The sequence below is a fragment of the Arachis stenosperma genome, chromosome 1 (genome assembly GCF_014773155.1).
Source record: "Arachis stenosperma cultivar V10309 chromosome 1, arast.V10309.gnm1.PFL2, whole genome shotgun sequence".
Taxonomy (NCBI): Eukaryota; Viridiplantae; Streptophyta; class Magnoliopsida; order Fabales; family Fabaceae; genus Arachis; species Arachis stenosperma.
Window position 1 is genome coordinate 45,538,374 of NC_080377.1, and position 6,796 is coordinate 45,545,169.

A 6,796-nucleotide genomic window follows, 5' to 3' on the forward strand; every position below is an offset into this window, starting at 1 on the left:
CAATATTTTATTCTGAGCCAAAATGGCATTCAGAGTATCAATCTCAAGAACTCCTTTCTTCTGATTAGTCCCATTGTTCACAGGATTCCTTTCAGAAGTGTACATGAATTGGTTATTTGCAACCATTTCAATTAGCTCTTGAGCCTCTGTAGGCGTCTTCTTCAGATGAAGAGATCCTCCAGCAGAGCTATCCAAAGACATCTTGGATAGTTCAGAAAGACCATCATAGAAAATACCTATGATGCTCCATTCAGAAAGCATGTCTGAGGGACATTTTCTGATTAATTGTTTGTATCTTTCCCAAGCTTCATAGAGGGATTCTCCATCCTTCTGTCTGAAGGTTTGGACTTCCACTCTAAGCTTACTCCATCTTTGAGGTGGAAAGAACTTTGCCAAGAAGGCATTGACTAGCTTTTCCCAAGAGTCCAGGCTTTCTTTAGGTTGTGAGTCCAACCATATTCTAGCTCTGTCTCTTACAGCAAAAGGGAATAGCATCAGTCTATAGACCTCAGGGTCTACCCCATTAGTCTTGACTGTGTCACAGATTTGCAAGAATTCAGCTAAGAACTGATGAGGATCTTCCATTGGAAGTCCATGGAACTTGCAATTCTGTTGCATTAGAGAAACTAATTGAGGCTTAAGCTCAAAGTTGTTTGCTCCAATGGCAGGGATAGAGATGCTTCTCCCATAAAAATCAGGAGTAGGTGCAGTAAAGTCACCCAGCACCTTCCTTGCATTGTTGGCATTGTTGTTGTTTTCGGCTGCCATGTCTTCTTCCTCTTTGAAGAATTTGGTCAGGTCCTCTAAAGAGAGTTGTGCTTTGGCTTCTCTTAGCTTTCTCTTCAAGGTCCTTTCGGGTTCAGGGTCAGCTTCAACAAGAATGCCTTTGTCTCTGCTCCTGCTCATATGAAAGAGAAGAGAACAAGAAGATATGGAATCCTCTATGTCACAGTATAGAGATTCCTTGAGGTGTCAGAGGAAAAGAGAAATAGAAAGAAGAAGGAGAAGAAGAATTCGAACTTTACTTAGATAAGGTTCGAATTGTGCATTGAGAAGGAGTAGTACTCCATAAATAGAAGGATGTGAGAAGGAGGGAAGAAGTTTTTCGAAAACTAATTAAAATATTTTGAAAACATTTTTGAAAAACATTAATTGATTTTCGAAAATCAAAGTGGAAGAGAAACCAAGTGATTTTTGAAAAAGATTTTTAAATTAGAAATAAAAAAGATTTGATTGAAAACTATTTTTGAAAAAGATGTGATCAAAAAGATTTGATTGAAAAGTTATGGTTTTAAAAAGATGTGATTTGAAAAACATTTTAAAAGGATATGATTTGAAAACAATTTTAAAAGATATGATTTGAAAAACATTTTAAAAAGATATGATTTGAAAACAATTTTAAAAGATATGATTTGAAAAACATTTTAAAAAGATATGATTTGAAAACAATTTTAAAAGATATGATTTGAAAACAATTTTAAAAGATATGATTTTGAAAATTAGTGACTTGCCTAACAAGAAAAGATATGATTCAAACATAAAACCTTCCTTAATAGAAAAGGCAAAAAATGTTCAATCAAATCATTAATTGTTAGTAAGTATCTTTGAAAAAGGAAAGAAATTGATTTTGAAAACATTTGATTGAAAAGATATGATTTGAAAAAGATTTGGTTTTGAAAAACTTTGAAAATTTGAAAAAAATTGATTTGAAAACAAAATCTTCCCCCTAGCACCATCCTGGCGTTAAACGCCCAGAATGGTATCCATTCTGGCGTTTAACGCCCAAAATGCACCCTTTTTGGGCGTTAAACGCCCAACCAGGTACCCTGGCTGGCGTTTAAACGCCAGTCTGCCTTCTTCACTGGGCATTTTTGAATGCTCAGCTTTTTCTGTGTAATTCCTCTGCAGTATGTTCTGAATCTTCAATTCTCTGTATTATTGACTTGAAAAGACACAAATTAAAAATATTTTTTGGATTTTTAATAATCAAAATGCAACAAGAATCAAATAACAAAGCATGCAAGACACCAAACTTAGCAGTTTGTATACTATTGACACTAACAAAATAAGAATGCATATGAGAAACAACAAAACACTCAAGTCAATAGAATTCAAAGATCAAAACAAGAAAATCATCAAGAACAACTTGAAGATTAATTAAGACACATGCAAAAAATTCGAAAAATGCAAGAAGAACAGAAACATGCAATTGACACCAAACTTAAGATGAGACTCTAGACTCAAACAAGAAATATTTTTGGATTTTATGATTTTGTAATTTTTTTGGCTTTTTTCGAACATTAAGTGAAAAGGAAAATAAAGGTATCAAAACTCTTAATGAGAATTCCAGGAATCATGCAATGTTAGTCTAAAGCTTTAGTCTAAAGGAATTAGACATAGCTAGCTAAGCTTCAGCAAGACATTGCATTCAAGAGCTAAATTGATGATGATCAATCAGCTTTGGTGATGATAAGAACATCACCTTGAAACACTAGAATTCATTCTCAAGAACTCTGAAGAAAATAAATACCTAATCTAAGCAACAAGATGAACTGTCAGTTGTCCATACACAAGAACAATCCCGGCAACGGCGCCAAAAACTTGGTGTTGTTGCCGGATCAAAACTTGGCACTGTTATTGCAGGGAACAAATGCGAAACCGTAGTTAGGACATTTAATTCCCCGGCAACGGCGCCAAAAACTTGGTGCACGAAATTGTGATCACTACAACTTTGCACAACTAACCAGCAAGTGCACTGGGTCGTCCAAGTAATACCTTACGCGAGTAAGGGTCGATCCCACGGAGATTGGTGGTATGAAGCAAGCTATGGTCATCTTGTAAATCTCAGTCAGGCAGACTCAAATGTATAATGGTGATGAACGAAAATAACATAAAGATAAAGATAGAGATACTTATGTAATTCATTGGTAGGAACTTCAGATAAGCGCATGAAGATGCCTTCCCTTCCGTCTCTCTGCTTTCCTACTGTCTTCATCCAATCCTTCTTACTCCTTTCCATGGCAAGCTCGTGTAGGGTTTCACTGTTGTCAGCAGCTACCTCCCATCCGCACAGTGAAAGCTAATGCTCTTACACTCTGTCACAGTGCGGCCAATCACCGGTTTGGTTCCCTCCCCTACCGGAATAGAATAACTCTTTTGCGTCTGTCACTAACGCCCAGTAGGTTACAGGTTTGAAGCACGTCACAGTCATTCAATCATTGAATCCTACTCAGAATACCACAGACAAGGTTTAGACCTTCCGGATTCTCTTGAATGCCGCCATCAGGTCCTGCCTATACCACGAAGATTCCGATTAAAGAATCCAAGAGATATTCACTAAGCCTCAGATGCTTGTAGAACAAGAATGGTTGTCAGTCACCTTGTTCATGAGTGAGAATGATGATGAGTGTCACGGATCATCACATTCATCAAGTTGAAGAACAAGTGATATCTTAGAACAAGAACAAGCGGAATTGAATGGAAGAACAATAGTAATTGCACTAATACTCGAGGTACAGCAGAGCTCCACACCTTAATCTATGGTGTGTAGAAACTCCACCGTTGAAAATACATAAGCATAAGGTCTAGGCATGGCCGAATGGCCAGCCTCCCAATGATCTAAGATAGCATAAAACTCAAAGATAGCTACCAAGATGTCAAATACAATAGTACAAGGTCCTACTTATAGAAAACTAGTAGCCTAAGGTGTACAGAAATGAGTAATTGACATAAAAATCCACTTCCGGGCCCACTTGGTGTGTGCTTGGGCTGAGCAATGAAGGAATTTCGTGTAGAGACTCTTCTTGGAGTTAAACGCCAGCTTTTAATCCAGTTTGGGCGTTTAACTCCCATTTAGGTGCCAGTTCCGGCGTTTAACGCTGGAATTTCTGTAGGTGACTTTGAACGCCGGTTTGGGCCTTCAAATCTTAGGCAAAGTATGGACTATTATATATTTCTGGAAAGCCCAGGATGTCTACTTTCCAACGCCGTTGAGAGCGCGCCAATTGGGCTTCTGTAGCTCCAGAAAATCCACTTCGAGTGCAGGGAGGTCAGAATCCAACAGCATCTGCAGTCCTTTTCAGTCTCTGAATCAGATTTTTGCTCAGGTCCCTCAATTTCAGCCAGAAAATACCTGAAATCACAGAAAAACACACAAACTCATAGTAAAGTCCAGAAAAGTGAATTTTAACTAAAAACTAATAAAAATATGCTAAGAACTCAACTAAAACTACTAAAAACATACTAAAAACAATGCCAAAAAGCGTACAAATTATCCGCTCATCAGGCCGCCGTTGAATTCGGGTCGTATTCCTCTGCTTGGGCCCTTTTATTGGGCTTTCCTATGACTTGGCCGAGCTCTTTAAGAAGAGGTCGGGTCATCCTGACCGGAAGTGGTCGGTTGACATGCGAAATTGTGATCACTACTTTTCACAACTCAAATAATCCCTAGTAATGGCCCCAAAGACTTGGTGCTCAACACCATGGCATAAACACAACTTCGCACAACTAACCAGCAAGTGCACTGGGTCGTCCAAGTAATAAACCTTACGGGAGTAAGGGTCGATCCCACGGAGATTGTTGGTATGAAGCAAACTATGGTCACCTTGTAAATCTTAGTCAGGCAGACTCAAATGGTTATGGATGATATATGAATAAACCATAAAGATAAAGATAGAAATACTTATGTAATTCATTGGTGAGAACTTCAAATAAGCGTATGAAGATGCTTTGTCCCTTCCGTCTCTCTGCTTTCCTACTATCTTCATCCAATCCTTCTTACTCCTTTCCATGGCAAGCTGTATGCAAGGGTTTCACCGTTGTCAGTGGCTACCTCCCATCCTCTCAGTGGAAATGTTCAACGCACCCTGTCACGGCACGGCTATCCGTCGGTTCTCGATCATGTCGGAATAAAATCCAGTGATTCTTTTGCGTCTGTCACTAACGCCCCACAATCGCGAGTTTGAAGCTCGTCACAGTCATTCAATCATTGAATCCTACTCAGAATACCACAGACAAGGTTTAGACTTTCCGGATTCTCTTGAATGCCGCCATCAATTCTAGCTTATACCACGAAGATTCCGATTAAAGAACCCAAGAGATAAACATTAGAGCCTTGTTTGCTTGTAGAACAAAAGTGGTTGTCCGTCACTTGTTCATAAGTGAGAATGATGATGAGCGTCACATAATCATCACATTCATCAAGTTCTTGAGTGCGAATGAATATCTTGGAATAAGAACAAGCTGAATTGAATAGAAGAACAATAGTAATTGCATTAATACTCGAGGTACAGCAGAGCTCCACACCTTAATCTATGGTGTGTAGAAACTCCACCGTTGAAAATACATAAGAACAAGGTCTAGGCATGGCCGTGGGGCCAGCCCCCAGTGATCAAAAGATTTAAGGATCTCAAGATGAAAAATACAATAGTAAAAGGTCCTATTTATAGGGAACTAGTAGGATGAGTAAATGACATAAAAATCCACTTCCGGGCCCACTTGGTGTGTGCTTGGGCTGAGCATTGAAGCATTTTCGTGTAGAGACTTCTCTTGGAGTTAAACGCCAGCTTTTGTGCCAGTTTGGGCGTTTAACTCCCACATTGGTGCCAGTTCCGGCGTTTAACGCTGGGAATTCTGAAGGTGACTTTGAACGCCGGTTTGGGCCATCAAATCTTGGGCAAAGTATGGACTATCATATATTGCTGGAAAGTCCAGGATGTCTACTTTCCAACGCCGTTAAGAGCGCGCCAATTGGGCTTCTGTAGCTCTAGAAAATCCACTTCGAGTGCAGAGAGGTCAGAATCCAACAGCATCTGCAGTCCTTTTCAGTCTCTGAATCAGATTTTTGCTCGGGTCCCTCAATTTCAGCCAGAAATTACCTGAAATCACAGAAAAATACACAAACTCATAGCAAAGTCCAGAAAAGTGAATTTTAACTAAAAACTATTAAAAATATACTAAAAAATACTAAAACATACTGAAAACATACAAAAAACAATGCCAAAAAGCGTACAAATTATCCGCTCATCACAACACCAAACTTAAATTGTTGCTTGTCCCCAAGCAACTGAAAATCAAATAAGATAAAAAGAAGAGAATATGCAATGAATTCCAAAAACATCTATGAAGATCAGTATTAATTAGATGAGCGGGGCTTTTAGCTTTTTGCCTCTGAATAGTTTTGGCATCTCACTCTATCCTTTGAAATTCAGAATGATTGGCTTCTTTAGGAACTCAGAATCCAGATAGTGTTATTGATTCTCCTAGTTAAGTATGATGATTCTTGAACACAGCTACTTTATGAGTCTTGGCCGTGGCCCAAAGCACTCTGCCTTCCAGTATTACCACCGGATACATACATGCCACAGACACATAATTGGGTGAACCTTTTCAGATTGTGACTCAGCTTTGCTAGAGTCCCCAATTAGAGGTGTCCAGGGTTCTTAAGCACACTCTTTTTGCCTTGGATCACGACTTTATTTCTTTCTTTTTCTTTCTTTTTCTCTTTCTCCCTTTTTTTTCGTTTTTTTTTTCGCTTTTTTTTGTATTCACTGCTTTTTCTTGCTTCAAGAATCATTTTTATGATTTTTCAGATCCTCAGTAACATGTCTCCTTTTTCATCATTCTTTCAAGAGCCAACATTCATGAACCACAAATTCAAAAGACATATGCACTGTTTAAGCATACATTCAGAAAACAAAAGTATGGCCACCACATCAAAATAATTAATCTGTTATAAAATTTAAAATTCATGCAATTCTTCCCTTTTTCAATTAAGAACATTTTTCATTTAAGAAAG

General features: G+C 38.4%; 1 non-coding gene across 1 annotated transcript; it reads left to right on the plus strand.

The window, feature by feature from the left end:
* The first annotated feature begins 255 nt into the window (after nt 1–255).
* LOC130949034 (small nucleolar RNA R71) lies at nt 256–363 on the plus strand. The gene has a single exon (XR_009073315.1). It is a non-coding gene; the product is annotated as a small nucleolar RNA R71 (small nucleolar RNA).
* Nucleotides 364–6,796: the final 6,433 nt, after the last annotated feature.